Source organism: Ailuropoda melanoleuca, chromosome 8, assembly GCF_002007445.2.
Source record: "Ailuropoda melanoleuca isolate Jingjing chromosome 8, ASM200744v2, whole genome shotgun sequence".
NCBI classification, from domain to species: Eukaryota; Metazoa; Chordata; class Mammalia; order Carnivora; family Ursidae; genus Ailuropoda; species Ailuropoda melanoleuca.
The window spans coordinates 9,876,994-9,884,590 of record NC_048225.1 but is presented as its reverse complement, the minus strand read 5'-3'; the positions used below and the strand labels follow the sequence as shown (position 1 = coordinate 9,884,590).

Here is a 7,597-nt window from a genome sequence, read left to right as displayed (position 1 = left end):
CCTCCTTACACTACTCCCTGGACGGGCGGTGCCTCCCCCAACCATTATCCTTTGACTTCTCAGAGGGAAATGGCAAGCGGAGGGGGAGGATGCTTGGTCCCTGGCAGCCCTGAATATGCAGGGTCTCACTTTGGGGATATGGGGCGAGCGCAATAGGCAGTCGACCGCTCAGTTCCCGTCTAGGCTCCCAACTGCCTCAAAGCCAGGGCTGGCTCCATCCCCTGCCCGCCCACAGCTCCACGCAGGCCGGGGCGCAAAGAGGCCGCACACCGGCGCGCAGTGTGGCGGGGCGGGGCCTGTCCCAGGGGCGGGGCCCCGTGGCGCCCCGTGGCCAGGCGGCCCCTCCCCCTCCCTCCCGCGCCCGGGTGCTCCGGCGCCGCGAAGCTGTCCAGCCTCAGTGCCGGAACCGGCCGCCTCCGGAAGCCTCGAGCAGCCGGCGCCGTCTCTGCCCCCGGGCGCCCTATGGCTTGAAGGTAAGCGCGCTCAGGACGGAGCGACAGGCGGCAGGCAGGTCTAAGGGAGAGGAGGGAGCTCGGAGGGCGGCGCGACTGGGACCAGAAGTTTGTCCGGCCACTCTGGTGCCGTCTGCCTGGGACCGACCCGCTTACGGTCAGGCTCTCCACTGACTCTCCGTCGGGCCGCTTGCCCTGGGGGCCACAGGAACAGTGAGCTGTCCTCCCCTCTCCCTCCGTCTCGGCAACTCTCAAGCGGTCCGGGCGGGAATCCTTGCTCCGGGCAGCGGCGGGCGGTGCCGGGGCAGCCTCCCCGGGGAGCGCCTAGAGCCAGCCCTGCCGAGCCGAGGCTTCGCAGGGCGGCCGGTTCCCGAAGATCTCGGGAGGGCACTTTCCGCCCGGCACCCAAGTCCGGCACCCCAGGGCGCGCGGCCAGAGTTTCCGATCGCCTCGGAGGGAGAAGAGTTGTTCTTGGCAAGTCTGCGTTTGCGCGACCTGAGACTTTTCAGTTTCTAAGGACAGAACCCAAGGATGGGGGAGAGGCCGATTCTCTCTCTTCTCTCCCACTCCTTGATGTGCCGCTGTCCTTGGTTCTGAATTCACGTTCTCCTTCGCCATCTCTCCGTTTGAGATACCATAGAGGAGGGAGGCTGGGGTTTTGGACCCATCTCAACCCGGGAATGAGGGTGTCGTTTGGGGCAGTAGCGGAGGGTGACTGTTCGACCCTGGAATGGACCAAGAGCCTCGATAGGGTCGTGTGCGGAGACAAGAGACAGCTCTAAGAGCCAGACGGAGCGCGTCCCCATCCCTGTCTGCACAGGCGGCCTGTGAGTGGTTCCTCTGGAAGATCAGAGGTAAGAGTGCGTGTGCGTCTACACAACAGGCTTCGCCATGGACACAAGTCACAGCACTGCAGCTCCATAGGGACAGGCCTTTGCTCTCAGCCACAGGGAAGCTATCTGAGCGAGTAATGCTGCCCCACCTGGCACCCAACTACTTTGTGTGCTGGGGGCTCCTGAGGTTGGGAAGGTGCAAGGCACTTTGAGGATCCCTCTCCTGTTCCTTCTTGCAGATCTGATCATTTCTGGATTTTGACAAGGATGTAAACCTTTTGGGTTAATCTTGGTTCCTTCCCAGGAACTAGGTGATCAGTGATTCTTCCCCTTGGGATGCAAATATTCAGCCTATCCCTGATTCATCCTGCAGCATTAGGACCACTTGAAAAGGATTTCATTCTTCTCATGTTTCCCCCTGTTGCTGCTGTTTGATGAGGGGGGGTGGGCAGAGAGAGAGGCCTTGGTGAATGTGACCAGTTGCAAGAGAACTAGTGGGCTGGTTTGCTGGGTCCCTGCCTTTGACTTCTTTGCTTCGTGTTCAAGATTCCTGGTGTATCCAATAGGGACCCCCGGGGGGGGGAATTTTATACTATCTCTGAAATTTGACATCTGACAGGGAAGACATTTGAGAGGGTTAGACCTCGAGCCGAGGGAGGGCCATGGTAACCCCAGCCTTGGTCTCTTGAAAAGCGTTTTGAGTTCCTTCTACCTTCTCTGCACAGCCTGGGGATGAAAGGTGCTGGGAAAATGGGAGATTCTGATTTGCTGTACAGGTCCGGGGCAGCATTTCTCTAATGGTTGTTTTCTGTTTTAATGAACTCCCTGCCTCTGAATCACCTGGGAAGCTGGTTAAAAATGGATATATTTTTGTTCTTCTCTGAAGGACTGCTGAATGAGAATCTCAAGCTGAGACCCAGGAATGTATATTTTAACAATATTTCTGGGTGATTCATATGTACACGGGTTAGGAAATCATCTCTCATAAAAGTTCATACTTCTTTGACTAGAGGGAGCATGATTCAGGTCTTTATAATCGACTCTTTTGCCTCCTGCAGTTTATCGTGTTAAGTTAAGGTGTGGGACTGTTGATGGAGGGACCACCCCCTGACTCAGTCCCTTTACCAAAATAAAATATGCAGCCTGATCTCCTCTCCCCCAAGATCCTCCTGGTGTTTTCTTATTTCTAAAACAGATTTTTGGCCTCTAAGAATCACCAATGTGGCTTTAGGTTGACCTGTGTAAATAGTAACTGCCCTCCTCTGGGGGCCAACCCATGATGTTCCTCTTACCCTCCCCTGCTGGGGAAATGATTGTCTTTCATTATGTATGTGCTGTGGTCTGCTAAGCCAACTGCTCCTCAAATGCCAAGGAGTGATTAGTTCAGCCTAGTGGCAAGTCATGCTCCGCAGGCTGGTAGCTACTCCGCGCTCTGCTGGCAGTGACGTATTGGCTGTATTGATTTGGTTCTTGTGCTCTGCGAGCTAGCAAGCTTGCAGGGGTGAATAAAGCCAGTAGTGATGCTTGTGGGCTAGTCAGTGTTCTACCTTTACCCGCAAGGTTGTATTATCTCTATCTAGAACATGCAATGATGTAGGAGATTTTGAACTTGAGAGAAACCCTCTCTTCCTCCTCCTACCAGGGGAAACAAAGGGAGCTCAGGGGCTCATAAAAAATAGGGCCTCATATTCACCTGAGATCGACGTGCTGAAGCTAGACAGGTCTGAGGTCACTGTTCTCTGGATAAACGTGTGTAAGGGGAAAGATGTGTGGACTTGGCCTGGAAAGAGCTGTCTTCATCATCCCTGCAAGTGAAAGTTGTATTTTGGTGTTGAGGAAGAAGCATGGCTGTGAAAATAGCACAGCGTTTGTGAGGGGTTTGGCAGTGGGGGGACGGGGAGGGTCATGAGACTCCCTTGAGCCAACCCTGCCCCTTCTAGTGACTCATGTTTTCTGATCCGCCAACCCCCATTTCTCCCTCCCTTGTGGCTAAATAGCTATGAATCCACAGCAGGGAAGGTGTTTCAACCCCTCGGATAGGAGAGGAGAATCAACGTTGAGGTTTTATAATGTCAGAACCCCAAACCATATCTCCCAGAGTCAGGTTGCGTATCACGGGTCATAGTAACCTAAGATTTGAGGTCTTGAAAAGAACTTAGCATGGCTGCCCAGTCAGTCCCATTTCCCCCCGGACTTTGTTACCGGGACGTTAAATCCTTGGATTATTGGGGTTCCTCAGAGGTCATTCCGAATGCTCCTCACTCCTAAACAGGGCAGCTTTTCTCTCAGACCAGAGATACGGTGCTCTCTCTCTTGTTACCAAAGTGCTCCCAAAAAGGAGAGGTGTAAGCTTTCTAGTCGCAAGCCACCGGGACTGGACTTGGCAACCAAAGCTTCTCCATCCTGCTAGGAGCTCTGCGTAGTAGGAAAGCATCTGCATCTAGGAAATGCTTGGAAGCCACAGCGTGGTTCAGCTTCTCGGTAGGTACCTCCAACCGTGTACGGCCTCTCTCAGCTGAAGCCGGCACAGTAGTTCCCCTCCCTCGCCCCCAGCAGGGCCTCTTATGGCCCTGGGTGGACTCCAAGATTTGGCTTTGGGATTATGCATAAGCTCTCCAGCTCTCCAGGATACTAAATGGAGCCCCCAAGGGTGTGCAAATTGCTAATTTAGCAGTTCTGGGTGGTAAGCTGATATTCTCTCCAGCCTTTTAAATTACTCTAATAGTGTTAGAATTCAACGTTAATACACCCCTGCCTCTCAACTGTCCCTATCACCATTGTAACTGAAGATTGCTTTCTTANCTAATTTAGCAGTTCTGGGTGGTAAGCTGATATTCTCTCCAGCCTTTTAAATTACTCTAATAGTGTTAGAATCCAATGTTAATACACCCCTGCCTCTCAACTGTCCCTATCACCATTGTAACTGAAGATTGCTTTCTTATTTTTTTTTAAACAATAGAATCGTATTATTTAAATGCATAGGTGTGGAAAATAGCTTGATTATAGTGTCAGTCCATGTGGGTGGAGGAGTAAAACTACAAGATTCAGCCATTTAGTTTGTTCTAGTTTGGGTCCAGAGAAAGGAGAGAAACTTGCCTTTTGGACTATGCTTTCTCCACTTCTTATCCCTTTCACTTCAATCTGATAAATGGGTTAAATCAACACCCTTGGCAGCTGGGATGTCCCCTGGGGGGGCACAGCCTCCTCTCTTCCTAGGAGACCTGGGAACGCTTCTCTGCAGAGGAACAGAGGCTCCTGCCGGCTCCAGTGTACAGGGAGGTGCCAGAGATGATGCCCTGGGGCCGGGGGACTCCCCCTTCCCCTGGGAGCAAGAGGCTTTGTTGCTGAGTGCCCCAGCTGCAGGGGCCTGGAGGCTGCGGGGGCACCTGAGAGAGTGTGGCCAGTGCATGGGGCTGGGAGCTGAGGGAACACATCTCTTTGGGAGCCCCCGGAAACCGCAGATGTTAAATACGTGTGTCTAAGACATCAGCGTGGCGCAGTTTGGGCGATTTGCTGTAATCTGATGGCACCTGCAGGGGTGTTCACGATTTCCAAGAGGAGACAGGGGGAATTCTTTGCTGTCTGCAGTGATGGGTAGGGGAAGGAGGGAGGACCCCTGGCTCTCCTTGGAGCACTCTGAGTGATGTCAGCCTGCTCCCAGACAGAGGATGAGAAGTGAAGTCAAGCAGACGCTGCCCCCAGGGGCCCATCGATAGGCCCATAGCCAGCCCGGGCAGTCAGGCGTTCCAGGGTGCTGCAGCTCGGCACAGGGCGGCAGCCACAGTCCCGAGAACACTCCCCTGCAGATGTCTGCGAGCCAGAGTGAGTCCTGGGGCCTGTCCATCCGTCCATCTGTCACTGCGCTCCTTCACAACGTGCCTGCCCTGCTCATTTCCACCCCCGCCTTGTTGTCATTGTTTGGATTCTAAGTGGCTCAGCAGGGGAAAGGCATTAGAAATGAAATTATTTTTGTTACACGCTGTATAATTGCCTTCTCTCCTTCCTGTTACCCCAGGCAGCAGCATCACTAGCAATTCCCTGGGAACCCTTGGTCTGGGAAAGTGGCTTACTCTCAAGCTCCCTTAGAAGGGCTGGTTTTGACAAGTGGTCCCGCTCACCAGTCCCTCCATTGCTGGCCTAATCATCCTAACACCTAACATTTATTGTGCACTTGCTGTGTGCAGGGTACTGTGCTAAGCGCTTGAACTGTGTTTTTTATATCGGCTCTCGATCTTGCAACCATGCTATGAAACGGACACTGTTGTTATTCCTCCTTCCCCAGAGGAAGTGTGGGTGTGGAGAGGTAGGTGACTTGCACAAGGTCACAGGGCCAATATGCAGGGTGGAGACTCAAAGCCAGACTGTCCGATGCTAAAGCAATCTCCCTCTCTGAACTATGTAATAGAATAGAAGAGTAACAAAGGGAGGGGAATAGGGCTAACAAGGCACTTTCTTCGATAAACTGAAGTGACAGTGAGCTTTACCCATGAGACCAGGAAAGGAGAAGATAGCAGAGGGAAAAGAATGTGTGGAATAACTTCTTGGGATGCTTAAAGTTGAGGACCATCTAAGAAGTTGTTCTGTGCCTGGGTCTCCCTCCTTCGGGTACAGGGCACTGGGAATGAACCTCAGCAAGCAATGGGAACAGAGGAGAGGGGGCGGGAGCAGAAGGAGGCAGTCACCTGGGGGAGGACAGGGAAGGTGTGGCCTCCCGGAAGGGCTGGCTCCTGGGGAAAGTGAGTCTGAAACTGTGACAGGTCACCTCACATCTCTTTGAGGCGAATCGAACTGTTGCAAAGGATATAACTCAGACTTCTGCCTGCCTTGTGGTCTTTGGTGTTGCTTTCTCACCGCTGCAGGATGAAAACTTGTCACATCTCCAGGATTAAGCTTCTTGATTTCAGGGAGTGCAGGAAGGAGGGGGATGGCCTGGGATCCTGCGCGGATGTGGGAGTAGCTACTGAGTGTTGTCCGAAGGACTAGCTGCTCGGCGCTTTTCTGCTGGACAGAGGAGTAGAGGCCTGGGTGTCCCTGCAAAGGGCACTTAACCTACCCATCGGTTTCTTTGGGTACAAAACAAAGGAACTTTTTTCTTTTTCAGTTGCATTTCTTTTTTTTTTTTAATGTTTTTTTTATTATATTATGTTAGTCACCATACAGTACGTCCCCGATTCTGATGTAAAGTTCGATGCTTCATTAGTTGCGTATAACACCCAGTGCACCATGCAATATGTGTCCTCCTTACTACCCATCACCAGTCTATCCCATTTCCCCACCCGCCTCCCCTCTGAAGTCTTCAGTTTGTTTCTCATAGTCCATAGTCTCTCATGTTTCATTCCCCCTTCTGATTACCCCCCCTTTCTTTATCCCTTTCTTCCCCTAACGATCATCCTAGTTCTTATGTTCCATANACATTGGGGTGCATATGGCCCTTCTCTTTACTACGTCTGTATCTTTGGGGTAAACACCCAGTAGTGCAATGGCTGGGTCATAGGGTAGTTCAATTTTTAACTTTTTAAGGGACCTCCACACTGTTTTCCAGAGTGGCTGTACCAACTTGCATTCCCACCAACAATGTAGGAGGGATCCCCTTTCTCCACATCCTCTCCAACAATTGTTGTTTCTTGCCTAAAACAAAGGAACTTTTATCTGCTGCCCTTTATCTTGGAATTCCTAAGATTCAACAGCACTTAAGGCTCTACTAAAATGACCAGATAACGGGGCTTACCTCCCAATAAGCTAGAAGACTTCTACCCTGTGTCGGTGAACCTCACCATGAATTTTAGGAATGCAGCTTACCAGCATTTGGTCTCTTCCTTAAGCGCCTAAAACACAACACAGTTCAGCCTGAGGGCTCGGGAGTGAGCCTGCCGGGCTTTGAATCCCGACTGTGATACCTACTAGCTGCGTGACTTAGGCAAGCTGGCTGACCTCTGTCGCCTGGCCTTCTCATCTGTAAGCGCGGATGTGAATACCGGGGTCATTGGGTGGCAGTGGTTACTTGTGGCAATAGATATAAGACATTTTAAAGAGTCCCTGGCAAAAGTAAGCACTCCATAAATGTTAACAGTAATGATTGTTACTGTTTTTATTAAGGAACTTGAGGGGGAGCAGTTTTAGCTGCTTTCCTTTTGCATTCACGCAGCACCTGATTTTATATCTGAAATTAAGGACGTTCTTAAAGCTCTCACAGAATTCAGGCTTACTTCTTTCTTATGCTCTCCTTATCTGCACCATGACCTTCGGCACCCCTGCTGGAAGCTCTCACTCGTCTTGAGCAAGAGGAGCTCGAGTCGCTGGTCCATACGCTAC

The 7,597-nt window shown here is 51.8% G+C and overlaps 1 protein-coding gene across 3 annotated transcripts in view; it reads left to right on the top strand.

The window, feature by feature from the left end:
• Positions 1 to 402: 402 nt before the first annotated feature.
• The window catches only part of DRD2 (dopamine receptor D2), a 79,324-nt gene continuing 72,129 nt past the window's right edge, over positions 403 to 7,597 (top strand). For 2 of the 3 annotated variants that reach the window (XM_002928411.3, XM_002928410.4), the window contains exon 1: positions 403 to 473. The gene's annotated coding sequence lies outside the window, so the exon portion shown is untranslated. Of the gene's footprint in view, positions 474 to 1,221; positions 1,307 to 7,597 lie in introns of those variants that run through there. The other variant, XM_019809155.2, reaches the window with a different exon arrangement.